The sequence below is a fragment of the Varanus komodoensis genome, unplaced genomic scaffold, assembly GCF_004798865.1.
Source record: "Varanus komodoensis strain SLA01 unplaced genomic scaffold, ASM479886v1 scaffold3, whole genome shotgun sequence".
Classification (NCBI taxonomy): Eukaryota; Metazoa; Chordata; class Lepidosauria; order Squamata; family Varanidae; genus Varanus; species Varanus komodoensis.
This window is the reverse complement of record NW_025335761.1, coordinates 42,783,519-42,800,931: the sequence shown is the minus strand read 5'-3', so window position 1 is coordinate 42,800,931 and position 17,413 is coordinate 42,783,519.

Genomic DNA, 17,413 nt, shown 5'->3' with positions numbered 1-17,413 from the left:
ATCCCGTGATTTCCTCCACCTACGCTCTAGCCGTCTCCCAGCTCGCTTCATCACCCGTAATTCAGGTGTATACCAAGGGGAAAAGCGGACTCTGCCCGGTGGGAGAGGACGCTTAGGAGCGATCGTGTCCACAGCCCTGGTCATCTCTCCGTTCCACAGTTCGACCAGAGCCTCGACAGGAGCACCAGTCTTGTCCGCCGGAAACTCCCCCAGGGCCCCCAGGAATCCATCCATGAATGCATGAGCTGTGTCGTGGGACCACTCACTGATTGTGCCATCACCAAACTAGGACAGCAGGTATGATGAGGAAGGAAAGAGCTGCTCAAAGCAGCAGAGGTGCTGAAGAGGATTCAAACAATAGTACCGGACCCCAGTCTTTAGCCCAGGGCTGCTGCTGAACTTCTTTCAGCCCAAGGACTGAATTTAGTTTCAGAGATGTTCTTGAGAACTGTGTTCCAGGGTTGGCAGCATTAAAGACAAGGGTTGATGAGAGGCTGAATGGCAGACCCAAAGTACCAACCTATACTACCTTGTGTCTGCTATTTTTTATTTATTTAAAAATTTACATATTGCCCACTACTGAGGTCTTGGGATGGTCTCACAATAAAACAGAATGGAGCACAGCATTCAAGTTGATTTTCTATACAATAAAACCCGACATTAAATTCAGACTCAAACCTTAAAACAATGGGAAAATATGAAGCTTTTAGCCTAATGGCAAAGTGTCGGCACCAGGCGAACCTCTCTGGGGAGCATATTCCATAATCAGGGCACTACCACAGAGGAGGCCCTTCTCTGGGTAGCCACTCTCCTAATCTTCAAGGAGGGCTCCTGAAGAAGGACCTCTGTCCTCGATCTTAAGGGGTGGCTATGCACACAGGGAAGGAGATGACACTCCTTCAAATATCCAGGTCCTAAGCCACTTAGGGCTTTATAGGTCATCACCAGCAGCTTAAAATGAGCCCAGACTTCAATTGGTAGCCAGGGTAGATGGTAAAGCACAAGTGTTATATGTGCATACCTGCCAGTCCCTGTTAACGTCCAGTTCTGAACAAACTGAAGTACCCAGACTGTCTTCAAGGGAAGCACCACATAGAGTGCATTACAAAAGTCCAGTCAAGAAGTTACCAGAGCATGGGTCACTGCTGCTAGGCACTGCTCATCCAGGTAAGGGCGCAGTTGATAGATCAGCTGAAGCTTGAGGAAAGTGCTTCTCACCACAGCTGCCACCTGGGACTCCAGGGACAGCTCTGGGTCGAGGAGCACCCCAAACTGCACACCTTGTCCTTTAGGGGGAGTGCAACCCCATCCAGAAGAGGTCTAAAATCACTTACCCAGAAGGATGAACCACCTAGCAGTAGGACCTCCATCTTGTCTGGGTTAAGCCTCTATTTGTTGGCCCTCATCAAGTCCATCATCCCGGCCAGACACTGGTTAAGGACAGCCACTACCTCAACCGGATTAGATGTAAAAGAGAGGTAGAGCTGGGTGTCATCAGCATCCTGATGACTCTGCAGCCCAAACCCCCAGATGACCTCTTCCACTGGTTTCATGTAGATGTTGAAGAGCATGGGGGATAACCCTGCAGAACTCCATGGCAAAACTGCCATGGTGCAGAGCCACAATCCCCCAGCATCACCTTCTGGAATCGACCAGCCAAGTAGGAGTGGAGTATCTAAGAGCAAGAGTAAAAATAATGTAAACGTATAAAACTATCTGCACTTTTATTTTGTAACTAATGGTAAGCCCCCAGAAGTGAAAATTAATGCAATTTTCTGAATCCTGCCCCCACCCTGAAAGTGACTGAAAATGTTCAATTTCCCTCCTACACACATTTGCAACAGATAGATAGCTCTATAAAGTGTGCGCGCAAGCATGCGTGTGTGTGTGTGTGTGTGTGTGTGTGTGTGTGAGAGAGAGAGAGAGAGAGAGAGAGAGAGAGAGAGAGAGAGAGAGAGAGAGAGAGAGAGAGAGAGAGAGAGAGAGAGAGAGAAAGGATTTAGGAATTCGTAAAAGGGAAAATAAAAAAAAAAAAAAATGGGTATTTGCACAGACTAACATTGCAATCCTGGATAATTCTATTGCGAAGTAACTCTAATTCCTTTCAATGGTGCCAGCTCCTTGGTAAAAAGGACTAGGATTACAGCCCACAATTTTTGTGGCACAGTGAAGAAGCTTTCACTGTGCCAAAACAGTTAGTTTTGATTTCATGTCTAAATGTAGGGAATATAGAGGAAATCCCTCCATAAAATAAAATAAACTATCTGCAGACAGTAATGCTGTTAATGTTTATTGACCCTTATTTTGTAACTGGCCAAGTTTCATTTTAGAAAAAAAACATGGTCTTTTCTAATTCTTTTTATCCATTAATTTTTTTAAAACAAACCTCAGCTTCCTGTCTTTGCAGCCCTCCCCATTCCTGAATTAGCTCTCTAATAAATTTTCTGACTGCTCATGTTGACTTCCGTTATTACAAACAGAATCTATTTTTCCTATTTTTTCCCATAACAATGAATATTTAAATGCAATGAATTTTGATATGCCGGAAGATTGGATCTCAGCTTGTCATAAACATGTGTAGACGATTCTGAAATTTACTGACTAAATATAATCACTGTGGCATGACATTAAAAAAGAAAACAGTAAACCAATGGAATTACAGTGCAATAAATGAATCCTAAAGACAGGTAATAAAACTGGGTTTGGTTAATTAGAATGGTTTGTTCTCTGTTCTCTGACTGAAAGCTTTTGCATGCCTTGATGGCTTTGCTGATGCTTTAGCCCCTACCCCTGTAGAGACTTTGTACTCATTCAGGCAGAAAAACATAAGACTAATAAGAATTGTTCAATTAAACCTGAACAACACCAAGAGAGAAAAATTAAATAACATAACTCCAGTGATTTTATTTCCTTCTTTAAAAAGGTCATAGAGGTAGAAATACAGTGTATACCCTTCTGATAATGCTGGGAACAATAGATAGATGCAAAAGAAGAAGAAGCAGAGAATGAGGTGGTTAGATGGAGTCACTGAAGCAGTTGGTGTGAGCTTGAGTGGGCTCCGGGGAATGGTGGAGGACAGGAAGGCCTGGAGGAATGTTGTCCATGGGGTCGCGATGGGTAGGACATGACTTCGCAGCTAACAACAACAACCCTTCTGATACAGGCCTTCACAATATTTGGGAGTGAAAGCTAGATACTGAGGAAAGCAGTAGGAAGAAGAACAATGCATTCAAAACATGGTGTTGGGAGAGAGCTTTGCGAATACCCTGGACTGAAAGAAAGATAAACAAGTGGATCCTAGATCAAATTAACCAAGAACTTTATCTGGAAGCAAAAATGGCAAAACTGAAGCTGTCATGCTTTGGCAATATCATGCAAAGGCAATATACCTTGGAGAAGAGAAACATGCTAGGGAAAGTTGAAGGCAAAGAAGAAGAGGATAACCAGCTATGAGATAGATTGGCTCCATAAAGGAAGTCACCAACTTGAGTTGACAAGAGCTGAGAAGGTCTTGTCAATTCTGAAAAGGACCATCCATCTTGAAGGGCAGTTATTCATAAGTTTGCCATAAGCTGGAGATGACTTGACGCTACTTTCTGCAATTGAGGCTTTCAAGCTGTTGAGGAGAACATGTGGCCCTCAAGCTGTTGATGAACTGGAATTCTCATCAGCTCTAGCCAACATCCAGCCAATGAAGACAGCTCTTGGGAACTGTAGGCCAGCAACACCTGGAAGACCACACTTTCCCCATCCCTAGTTAGGAAAGAGATGAGCAAGAAGTTTGTTTCAGTTTGGTTTTGATAAGAATTTACCAAAATGCCTGCCTCAGAAACTGGCCAACTCTTTTGAGCAGAGGCTGCATGGTTGCACCCCCACTTTTTGACACTAACTTGTGGAGATGATTGGGTTAGATAACTTCCAAGGTCCCTTCCAACTCTATGCTTCTATGAAGAAGAGCATTGGCAGGAGAACTTGACCTATGGGCTCTTTTACATGAGATGAGGCACTTCTGCAAGTACTTGGATGAATTCTTAGAATATTTGAATAAGAAGATTGGAAATGCCTGGAAATGAATGGTCCAAAAGACACCTCTGAAACGGCCTTAGTTAAGGAAAAGCTATTTCCTTGAAACTTGCCTAATTGCAGCTGTTGACTTGGTTTCAAGTGAAATTATTTCACGTGGTTTCTTCAAAGCATAGATTATTTTTTTCACGGACAAATGCCACTTCACAACAGGAAAATAAACAAGGTTCTCAGTACATCACATTTCATATTCTAATTCCAAGGATACCACTTGTAACAGGAAAATGTTGATGGCATTCATTTCTTTCCTAATTATAAACCATGAACATTCGCTCTTTTAAGGGTTTTTAGCTTACTGATGAGTTAAATGTTATAAAATTTTAGCATATATTTATATGTATATTCATTAAAACAGCATTTTTGAACAATCCAGGTTTGGAGAAAGACAAAAGTCCAAATAGATTTAGTAAATATTGCACATACACATAAATGATATATATTCTCTATTGTTATGCTATCTTGTTTTCTCTAGTCAGACACAGCCAACATTTTTAAAAAAATCATATGAGTTTTAATCAATGTTCTATTAATTATATTTGAATATTAGTGAAATTTTAATTTTCAAAAAAGTAAGTTTCAGGCACAAAGATATAGTGAAACACATGTGGCATTTCACTGAATCAGTTGGGCTCACAGCTGTTGCCTCCTCACTGAATCACATCCTTTGTTTATCTGTGTGACTTTAATGTTGAAAGGTACTGAGTTGTTTATGGGCCCACCATGAAGGACTTTACTTGGATCAAGGCTTAACCTTGGAGCCAGCACTGGGAATTAAAAAATCAGTAATTGCACAAGTTAAGCATTTGTTAACTTGGTTATTTTAATTTGATAAATTCTTTCTATTTTGAATATCAAAACATTGAGAGCTTCATCATTTAAGAATCATTTAAGAAAGGGATCAAACCAAAATTGTCACCCATTTACACTGGCCAAATACAATATACATAGAATCATAGAACAGTAGAGTTGGAAGGGGCCATGAAGGCCATTGGTCCAACCCCCTGCTGTTGCAGGGCACCATGTTACACCATCCCACTCAGATGGCTGTCCAGTTTCTAGTGTGGGAGAGCCCATGACTTCTCTGGGCAACTGTTTCCACTATCATATTACTCTGACGGTGAGGAAACTTTTCCTGATATGTAGTCTGACTTTTGGTACATTTTGATCAAACATGAAGAGAGATAAACACAAGATGTCCTAAAATGAGTATAACATTCCAGCAAGGATATGTGCATTGAGTGTTATGTTGATCAACACATAATATCCAGTGTGCAGATCATAAACATACTATACTACTGTGCTAGGCTGGAAGTAAGAATTCCAGTTTTCTGGAATGTTATCAGTTTTGCTTTTTCTTACATTTGAAAGTCTTTTTTAAATGGTCTCATCCCAAATATGAAGAAATTCTTGATTTTTTTCATTTGTATAAACAAGGATCAGGAACTAAACTGTCACCCCTCTCTTGCTGGATATGGATCTTCTGGATTGGGCCCTGGCTTAATGATATTGTGATTGGAAAGCCATCTGTGATAGGGCTCCAAGGATGTTGAAGTGAGAGGCTTACCAACCTTGCAGCTTGCCCCCATTGCTTTGAGCTTCCCAGTCTCATTACTCCAGGGACCCCCTACATGAAGCCCTGAATTACCAACTGATCTTGGTTTTGACAAAATGTGACTTTTGGCAGTTATACTTGATGCAGTAGCTTTTATTGGATCTAATTATTTACTGCATTTTATCAGATTTTCTTGGTCACATTTTGAAGATTTTTCCATAGGAATCAATTACAATATTTTAGTAGTAAAACCACAATAATTAAGAATTGTGTTCAAACTAGCTTAGCTAGTTAAGTCCCCTTAAGACAGCAGGACCAGTGCAGTGGTGGCACAATTAGCATGCTTGCTAGGTTAGTTTAGTGGAAATTGATAGGGGACTTACTTTCAATGAAGTGAGAGCAGGAAGACAACGCATATTAGCTCCATACACTGGGCTTCTTCCACCCTGAAATTATAGGCTTTTATCTGGTATGATAAGTGGGCAATCAGCTTTATTATTTTGTTTATTTATTTAAAGTTTTTATATGCCATCCCCTTGCTACATAGCCTCGGGATGGCTTATAGAAATAAATAAATACAACATAATAACAATTCCAATTAAAACCTGGAAATACACTGGCTGCACAATTAAAATCTATAAATATTAAACATTATTAAAATACTGTTTGAATAAAAAGTTCTTGGCCTGGCGCCGAAAAACAAATAACGACGGCGCCAGGTGAAACTCTCTGGGAAGCAAATTCCACAGATGGGGCGCCACCGCAGAGAAAGCCCTCCTCCAGGTACTTTGCTTCTTGATATCTCTCACGGAAGGCTCCTGGAGGAGAGCTTCTGCTGACGATCTCAAGGGGTGGGAGGCCAAATATGGCCACAGGCGTTCCTTTAGGTATCCAGGTCCCAAGCTGTTAAGGGCTTTATAAGTGATTACCAACACCTTGAATTGAGCCTGGATTTCAATGGGAAGCCAGTGAAGCTGGGTAGAGGACTGGGGTTATATGAGAATAATGCCCAGTCCTCGTTAGCAACCTGGCTGCTCTATTTTGCACCATCTGAAGTATCCAGATTGTCTTCAAGGGCAGCCCCATGTACAGCGTGTTACAGAAATCCAACTGGGACGTAACCAATGCATGCATCACTTTTGCTAGGCAGTCATCCTCCAGGTAGGGACACAGCTGATGGATTCGCCAAAGCTGATGGAAAGCGTTCCTCGCCACCGCCGACACTTGAGCTTCCAAAGTCAGCTCCGGGTCGAAGAGCACTCCCAAGCTGCGGACCCTGTCCTTTAGAGGGAGTGCAACCCTATTCAGGACAAGATCCAAGTCACCTACACAGGAGTTCGAACCACCCACCAGCAGGACCTCCGTCTTGTCTGGATTGATATTCAGTTTATTGGCCCTCATCCAGCCCATTACCTCAGCCAGGCACCGGTTCAGTACAGCCACTGCCTCACCTGGATCGGTTGAAAAAGAGAGGTAGAGCTGGGTATCATCAGCGTACTGATGATTCCACAGCCCACACCTCTGGATGACCTCTCCTAGCAGTTTCATGTACATGTTGAATAGCAAGGTGGACAGAATGGACCCCTGAGGAACTCCATGACATAGCTGCCATGGCGCAGAGGTAAAGTCCCCTGGCAGCACCTTCTGGAATCGGCTGTCGAGGTAGGAGCAGAACCACTGCCAAGCAGTGCCTCCTACTTCCAACCCCCTTAGCCTATCCAGAAGGATACTATGGTCAATGGTATCGAAAGCCGCTGAGAGGTCCAGGAGGACCAACAGGGACACACTCCCCCTGTCTCCTTCCCTGCACAGGTCATCATACAGGGCAACCAAGGCAGATTCAGTACCATACCCGGGTCTGAAGCCGGACTGAAATGGGTCCAGATAATCAGTCTCATCCAAGAGAGCTTGGAGTTGTCCCACCACCACCCGCTCCAACACCTTGCCCAAAAACGGGATGTTGGCCACCGGTCTATAATTGGCGGCCATCTCTGGATCCAGGGATGCCTTCTTTAGGACCGGCCTGACCACCGCCTCCTTTAGAGGGGCAGGCACCTGGCCGTTCTTCAGAGAGGCGTTGATGACCTCCAGGATCCAGGAACCAATCCCGTGTTTGGCTTTGTATAGTAGCCACAATGGGCAAGGGTCCAGTAAACAGGTGGTGGTACATACTTGTCCAAGCACCTTGTCCACGTCATCAGGCCGCAATAACTGAAACTCATTCAACAATATGTGACCAGACGGTAACATTGTCACCTCCCCTAAGGAATCTGAGTCACTAGTGGAGTCTAGCTTATTAAAAACACATTACCTGGTAGAAAGTCCTATTGAAGTCAATGGAGCTTAATGTTGAGTAAGTACATACAAGATTGTGCTGTAAATGTGTTAATGATTTTTCTTCAAGAGCATTTAATATAATTTGTGCCTGCAGCTGTTTACACTCTTAGTCTAAGAAGTTCACCTCTCTTAATGCTGACATACATGAAGCAATTGAGATATATTGGATTCTGATAAAGGGACTGGGCATAAAGTGCAGCTTTAAGAATGGGCATGTTGAGTATGGATGGGCATATTGTTCACTTTGTTTTTGATATGAATTTACTAAAGTTCACACATCTCTGCATACTTAGAATGGAAAGCACCTCAGATTGTAAAAGTCCAAAAAGGAGAAAGTGAAACTGAAAGATTTGCCCCTCCTTAATCATTATTCTGATTTTCCAGGAGAATCATTATTCTGATTCTCCCAGGAGTCCTTACATTACAGTTTCCCTAATAAAAGTTCTACGTTTTAGACATTAAAATATGGAGAGCCTTGACTGTCCTTTTCCCCTCCCCAATTTCCTTTCTAGTTCCTTCCCTGGGAAAAGGAAAAACAACCCCAAGCCATGCAAATGATCCACCTGCTCTCAGTTCCTGATTGTCCAGCTAAAACAATGTTGCAAGCTTGGGCTGCTGTGCTTCCTTTGCAATGTTAAAATACCTATCCAGCTCATGCTTTGTCTTTAAATAAATAGATAGATAAATAGACATAAACAATACAGTGTGTATCAGCTGGTTGGGGGAAAGAACCATCAGGATCCAGGTCTGGAACTGGTTGATGCAGGGCTGGCTCAATCTTTTGCAAAACGAGCACTGCACATCACCGGCAATCTCTCCTTTTGAATGAGTGCATACTTCCTCTTGCATTATTTGCATCTCCTTTCACGGGGAGGAAGACCATGTGAGCCCCTTTGGATTTCTTGCAAGAGGAAGAAAGGTGGGAATAAATGTAATGTGATGATGAGAATCTTGGTGCATGTCTCTCTGTTAATGGCCAATACACTTCTGGACTTGAATGCATGCTAGCAGAATACAATACGCATTGCTACCTCAAGATATCTGTTTAGTTCTTCAGTTACAAGATTGGACTTGTTGGCATATATTAGTGAGGTCTGCATCTAGGGACTTTTAATCAAGTATTCAATGAGCCTTTCTCCCCACCCTAATTTACTTCTTTTGACATGCTTTCCCTGGTTTTCACTTGATGATTGTCACTTCATATTGGTTTTCCAGCCTTTAAATTAAACACTTTGCCCTGCTTTTGGTATACATTAGATGCCTCTGTTCACCATCTGTATATTCATTAATCAACTTTTCAACTAAGAACACAACACCCTGACACTTTCCTGCTATGGTCTCTTAGCAACAGAACCTCTTCAGACAGCTTAATGAGAAGGACCGTAGCACAGGTGGGTGACAGCTGTACCAGGTGCATTTCCTGTGATCTGCAGAAAAATGTCAGACGTACTAAGAAAAACCTCCACTTGATCTCATTCTCCCAAACTAGAACAACTGTGGGATAGCACTTGTCAATAAAGTTCATCATTACTAGGTTCAGTTTTTGAATTAGTACAGCTCATCATGCATGAATACATTCTAAACAGATGATCATGTTCCATAGAAGTGTATTACTGTATTATCATGCATGTGTCAAGTCAGCATTCAGGTTGACTAAACTGTTTTGTAGCTGCATGCAGAGACAGACTTATTCTCAATTAATGTTTGGGGGCTTGCTTTGAACTTCATGACCAGCTCAGATCACTCAGTGAAACATTCTATCATCTCTAGTTTTGTCCAACTAATTGCCACTCCGAGCCATGCAAAAGTTCCCAGGGCTGGCTTTTGAACCTATAGAGAGCAACACAATTCAGTCCACAAAGAAGCTCCATAGTCTTGGGTGCAAAGACATTTTGTAATATGTGAACACGTCCAGTTGAGCTTAAGAAAAGTCATTCAACCCTTTAGGACATGAGACTATCAGAACCTCAAAATAAGGTAAGGTTATGCTTTGTTGGGGACTGAAGATCCAGCCAGGGGGATGGAAAGCCCTGGATTTTTAAGAATTCAAGTTCTTTCTGTTCCTAATATGGAGAAATCAGTACATATTGCTAAATCTTTATCACAAATAAATAGAAACAAAAATTATACCTATCTGTACAGGCCAAATTATATTGGCATATCTGTTCTTAGCATGGAAAGAACATGTTACATCTGACTGTAACAGTGGGGAGTTTATTAGGAAAAATAAGAAACAAAGGGGACACCAAACCTAATTCAGCCCTAACATGGTTAATATACAAGGATTCAAACCCAAACTTTTAAGAGCCAAGAACTCAACCGCTTGAATTAATATGGCCAGTTTGGTTTTGCTCACATTCATTTTTAAAAATGTCAAGTTCTTTTTGTCCTAAATATGAAGAACTGTGTGCATTTGCAGACATTCTGATCAAAAATTAACTGAAACAAATTTCTCAGCTCTGCATACTGAGCTGAGTGCAAGATCAGGGCACTATACTTAGCAGAGTAACACAGAGAGATTGAGAATGAGTGGCAGAGATGAAGGGAGAAGGCCATGGATCAATATTAATGATAAACAATCATATAAAAATATAAGTCAACTAAGCAGCAACTATTCTAGGAGGTAATAGCCTCCATCTTTTTTTTGTCTCTAGCATCAAGGGGATGCAGCTTCCACACATGAATGTTCCATATCATGGCTATGGAGTTGTGTGGTTTTTAAAACTCCATCTAGAATTAGTGGCCATCCTCAGACCCTGTGGTCATGAATTCTCTATGTTAAAGTGTGCTTTGTGCAGTTGGTGCAGCATTTTAGAAATAAGGGAAGGTACGAGGGAGAGAGCGCTTGCAGGTCATTGCATAAAGCACAAATGAGTTTAATGGGAAGTCTCCCCCACCTACAAAGGGTAGATATTTGTTTGTGCAGAGAGACTTCTGAACTTGCTGTGGGAAATCAACCATGTGAACTGCACAGTGAGCAGAGCTCGTGTGTCTGCCCCGGTAGCAAAATGGACCAGCAGGGATCAGAATAAGCTGAAACAACCCGCTGGTCTGCACAACAAAGTGAAGAAGTGCTTTCAGCCCTCACAGATTAACTCCTTAGGTATGTCCTTAGCTAGCTGTTCCAGCTCAACCATAACCTGTTAGGTATAGCAAGCCTTTTCTGCATGCTGGCACATGTTCAAGCATTTCCACTCCAGACATCTGCCCACTTTCTGATTCATGGCTTCTGACACATTGGGTGGATTCACCTGTCATGCTAAGCAAACCTGCCAGGAAGCCACAGCGGATTGGTTGTTCCCTGATTAACCAGGGTGTGCCTGACAGACTACTGGGCTCACCACTGGCTGTTTTCCCACCATCTCCCCTTCACTAATCTGCCTAGTCCTGGCATACATCCCAGTGCCCTTTGCAGCGGTGCCTGCCTCTGCCTCCCTGCTGTAATCAGTATCTCTTTCCATTTGTCACTTTTCACAGAGCCTCAAAAAAGCATAATTGGTGCCATCATTTTATTTTTATTCTATTTTCGTGCCCCTGAAAATGCTGCTTTATCTGTAAAGCAACTGTCAGTCTTTGCAGGTGTGCAAGGATGCACTTCCAGCAACCTGATATGCATAGTCTTGCCAGGTCAATTGCCTTGTCAGTTTCAGCTGTCAAAGGGAGGACAAGGTGACGTACATATGGGCTCGTTTGCACTGTGTTGCTAGGGGGCAAGTGCCTAGCTGTCAATAGGAAAGCACCAGGAAGGCATCAACAGAAGGTGCACCGAAAGCTACTCCAGAAAAGGGACATATTTACTCCCGTCCTCTTTTTGGAGCACTTACTACGGTGGGTATTGAAGTTCCCTGACAGTTTGAAAAACCCTGAAGAAACAGGCATAGATGTAAAGGCTGGTGAAGTAAATGGAGGACCTACAGTATTTGCTCCATTTCTCCCCTTTCTGGATTAGTTGCAGAAGCATTCAAAAGGTGGAAGGCACTAAGAAATATCACTTCAATATGTAAAAGACAGAGGATAAGAAGGGATAATGTCCCCACTCTCTTTGCACCTTCTTTCTCTCCCCATTTGGCTTTTACTGATGCTTTTCCATTGAAAGCTAGGCAACCGACAGCTAGCAACTCTTTGCAAGTTATGCAGTCTTGCCTTGCACTGGATAGCCATAAGTGAACACTTGCAAGGATTTTAAAAATTGCAATTTTAAGAGGCAGAAAGGGGAAAAAAATCAGATTCCAATTGTGCTTTTTGAGATTCAAACCAAACCAAACAAAAAAAAAAATTAAAAGCTGCTAAAACAAGCCATGGATTCTCAAGGTGGCTTGTTGATGGAGAAGCCACCTTCCAGAATGTTAGACAAGAAATAAAAATAGATGAGGCACCAGCCATAATGCAGAGTTCTTTTTTCACACCACAAAAGTCATGTGAGGAGGAATGAGGGCTGCCCAAGATTTCCCACACTGGGTCTCCAGTTATAGCGATTTGCCATGGCAAAGCCTGAGGAAAAGCAAGGTTCTTTGATTGACGACCCAGCATTTAAGAAATCCATCCTTTTCCTAAAGGTCTTTTAAAAGTACATTTGTCTTATTTGTTTTATTTAATGGGAATGCAGGGATGAATCAATGCTCCCATCACAGAGAAACGGCCTTTTAAGTGCTGGACATTTGTCAGATGCTCCTAACGCTGATGATGTCATGAAAAGAGAGATTGTTTAACTACAGGAGATCATTAGGAATTCTCAGCACTTAAAAAGCAATTCATCTGCAACCCAGGACCCAGTTTAGCAAAATATCTTTAAGCATGTCAATGTGGATAGATTGTTGAGAGGTCACTTATAAGAAAGTGGCAATTGTCTAGATTAGGGTTCTGCTGAATGTTGCTTGAAAGCAAAAAAAGGGGAACATCTTCCAGATGCATGTAATTTTCTCTTGTCCAAACTCCCTTTCAACAGCCATTTACTTTGGCAGTCCATCTGATAGCATTTGTGAACTAATGTGGGGATGTATATTTCCCTAGACATATCTGTATATCCATTCAGTCAATGCATTGTTTGTGTAGTAAGTCTTTGCTTTAAATGCCAGGCTATACATTAGCAAATAAATGCCATTCCAAAATATGCCTTTGCACAAGGCTGAAGGATAGGAGCTGCAGTGACAATACCCCAAATGCAAAGGTCTTGTTAAATATCCCATTTAAAGCAGAGGAAATGTTGATACTTTGGCTATAATTTTAACCCCTCTGTGTCTCTCTGTGCTTTCTGGGAATGATCAAGCCAAAGTGCTGAAGTCTATCATCCAAGTGTCAAATGAGAACCTTAGAGATGGATTCTCACCAGCCATGGAATGCTACCCACATCTTGGAGACGTGGCCAAGCCCAGTCTTAGTTATTTTACAGAGGCAGTGCAAGACAACTTTTTAACAAGAACAAGCAAATATGTAGCATTTATATAGTGATGTCAGTGTTCAAGATACTTCACATACAGCTGAGCCAAAATACCTCTTCCGCATTTCACTACTCATTCATATGTGGGGACCAGCAATTGGGAATGGGGGACAGCAATTTGTGGGGATGGGGGTAATAGAGGAACCTTCCCAGAAGCAGCTGTAGGACTTCTTTCAGAATCTGGGGGCCACCATGTTATCTCTTCAGAATCCCCCTCAGTCTGAAGTTGTGAAATCACAGAGCAGAATTCCAAGGAGAATTTGGGGTGCTAGTGCCACCAGTGCAAACCTGGTGGTGACATGAAAAGGTAATTGGGAAGCACCTTTTTTCACGCACACATGATTTTGGGTGTGTCACACTTTATCTGGTCACATTTTAGAAAGAATATAGAGAAACTGGAGTGGGTTTAGAGGAAGACAGCAAAGCGGATCGATAGTGTGGAAAGCATTGCCTGTCAGGGAAGGTGGGAAGAAGTGGCTGTGTTTATCTTGCAGAAGAAGAAGATGTGTGCAAAATGATAATGCACTGTAGGTGCTAGAACTGTCTCATAAAAGACTGGGTTCAGACAACACAGTGACTCATATTTGAATATGAACTGAGTGCAGCTTGTTGAACAATATTGCTAAATGTGGGTTATTATGCTGTCTGAACCCAACTCAGGGGACAAGCCATGATGACACATATTACACAACCTGCAACCAACCATGGGTCCTCTTCATGAGTTGTGCATGATCAACAAGCCAAGGGTTGTTCATGCATCTGGGTTCAGACAACACAACAACTCTTTAATTCAGTAACAACCAATGGTTCAACAATAACCCATCCTCAACCCATACACAAGCCCTGAATGTGGTTTACTGCATAATCTGAACCCAGCCAAAGTTTTGTGCTTTGCTTTCCATGAGAGCAGGATTTGATAATTAGCTCAAGCAGAAGAAGGTAGATTTCAGTTGAGCATCATGACAAAATCAAAGAACATACAAATAAAAGTATTAGTCAAAGAAAATGATGCAGGAGCAATAACTTCAATTACAGCAGAAAAGGGATAAAATACATAAAATGGGAAAGAGCTAAATGACATGTTTTATATTTAAGGAAAAATAAAAGGCTTTTTACCTGTTTCTAGGGGGGAAATTCAGAATTGGTGCCAGGTAAGCTCCCTGGGGAAGGCATTCTACACCCATGCAGTCATGACTGGACAGCCCCACACACATTACTTCAGAAGCTGGTCAACTTGAAAAACATAACAACTGGGCAAGTTCATATGAAAGGAGGCACTCCTTTGTCTAAGTGGGTCTTTGATCGTCAACTCCCTGATTTTCAAGGAGGAGCATGAGTGGAAATCTAGCAGCGGTGTCAATGGGACGATTTCTTTCTGTTTTAAAACTTTCCTGATGCTGTGGGCATAGGTAATGAGCGTAGCACTATTCTCCTTTTGCTGGCCTGCCTACCCTATTTTTAATCTGCAAATGATCCCCAAATGCAGCTTGCCTTTTGATGTACACCCAAGGTTATGGGAAGAAACAAATCCACAGACCAAGGCAGCTCATCCCAAATTTCAGCACTACTTCTAGTAAACATTGACTGGAAAAGATTTATTTATTTACTGACAGCATTTTTTTAACCTTACTCTTCTGCTGGAAAGGCTCCCAGAGTGGCTTGCAGAGATCAATAAAGAGGCAGTCCCTCAGGTCTGTAATCTAAATGACTCAACACAAAAGGGAAATGGATTTGGTAAGAGGAGAGAAGAGGATAGCAAGCTCAGACACTAGTTGCTAAGTTCCAAAGTCCTTATCACAGGAGTAGAAACAGTTCAAGAAGAGGAGAGCCAAAAGGAGCGATTTGTGTGGCTCAGCCCAGCCTATTAATTGGCCCTACATCCTGCCTCTCCCTCGACTGCAGCCTGATAGAATGGCTGCTGCTGAATGACAGCTGTGGAAGAGGGAACGCATGATGGAGCTGGCTTCACAACAGAGGCAACGAGATACCATCAAATTATTTTTTGGTCTGGTGGAGCTTAGCCCTAAATAAAATATGTCTTGGGAAAGAGTATGCAGTCCAAATGGCTGGTAGTAGCAAGAATGTAATGAAGTCGAATACCTCAGCTGAAGGCAGAATCCTCAGTGTATTAATTCCTAAAGCATATGATCCAAACCGGTGTGCTATCTCCAGCAAATACGGTATTCAGGTGTCTAAATCATCATCATCATCATGCACTGAGAATGGGCTTCAGATTGCCAAAATAGAAACAGATTTCAGTCTTTACTGCAAATTATATGACCAGGATCCACCTTCTGACTCAGGTGGAGTTGGAATATTGGCTAGATTTCAGATACTTGTTAACAGCCTCATCATCATTATTTGCAGAGGCCTCTCCATGTATCTCGGACACTAACAAACCATCCATTCAGAATAAGGAGTGGCACATCACTAGCTTAGGGGACAGAATCTTAAAAGAAACTTGCTTGCATTTTCAACAAACAACCTGAGGGTAAAATTGAGCTTCCTTTACAAATGGCAGCAATCCTGCTTTGAAAAACATGTTTTCCAGGAAGATGCTAAAGAATCATGTAGCTATCACAGAGCACTCCTTCATGCTAATTATCACTTCAAAACTGACACTAGGCTGTCTTATGGCAAATGTTAAAAATGTAGATGAGTTCATCCTTCATAGGATAACTAGTGAATTATTCATGTAACTCTATGAGAGCATCACAAGCCAGTGGATTTTAGGGAATGGGAGCCAATTGGCCCTTAGATCAGGGAAGGGGCCCAATTCAGTCCTCCAGATGACCATGTTCCCTTAGTCAGATCCCACCTCTTTTCCCCAACTACAGATCACTGGGTGGTATCCTGGCTTTTGTGAAGTTTCTCCCCCATACCAAAAGGTTAAAATGCCTCCTAAGGTTTACTTACCGGCAGTAAAAATATTAAGCTATTATGCTGCTGCTCTGGATATTTTTACTCCACCCCTTTGTCTCTGGCCCTTCCCATCACTGAAATGTAACTTCCTTCCCAAAATCTTCTCCAAAATTTGGTCATTGGGCTGCCTGAAACTTTTCTAGTTGTGCTTGGTTGCCTCATTACATCCTTTCCAGCACCAAACATCTTCTTTGGCTTCACTTCCTTTTGCTCCCTAGGCTTTCCTTTGGAGTGACAAAAGCTGCTCTGTTCTAAGAAGCTTGTTGTGCAGTGGAGAAGGCTGTGTTACGTTTTGTTGTGATGCACCAAACTGACTGTGATGCTTGCTGATTTGGGAGCATCCGACATGTCTGTTCATGGCAGAGCACCTTGCGTGACGGGCTAATGCATGGAGGGAAGGAGATTGCACCTTCTGATCCTGGTACTGATGTTGTGTGTCCTCATAGGTCTATCTGCACCCCAGTACTTGCCAGGCTTCTCTTCTTTGACCCCCAAACATATCATTAAACTGGTTATTATGCCAATGGGCTCCTTAGTTCTGAAATCTCAGTTGTGGAGCACTCCTAATCATATAGTGGATCCTAAGGACCTATAGCCAGTCAGCACGCAGGTTCCCCCTTCAGACTTTTGCCAACTGTTCATAGGTCTGAAGGTGTGTGGAGCTGGCAGAGTTCTTCACTTGGGGACAGGTCCAGAATGCATGGCGCCGCTTCCCCCTTCCTCTCCCTTCTCGCCCTGAGTTCTTTCATCTCACAGAGGTAAACTCATGCTTGTTTGAACTACTTCACAAATTTCCTTGGCGGGAAGGACAAGACAAATATTGTCAAGTATTCCATATGCTGCAAAGTGCTATGGAAATGGTAAATTGTGACAACCAGCCCATCCATGTGTCTATTATTAACACTGGAATACTAAGAACCCTCTGGGGAGTGCATCCCAATCTCTGAGTACACGCATACTTCCTAGAATCATCCTCTCACCCCCTAAAAGGAGAAGCATAAATTCTCCTTTTCCTGTATATAATGAGCTCATCTGAGCCACAAATTAGTAACAAGACTCTTGCTTTATTACATGTATACAAA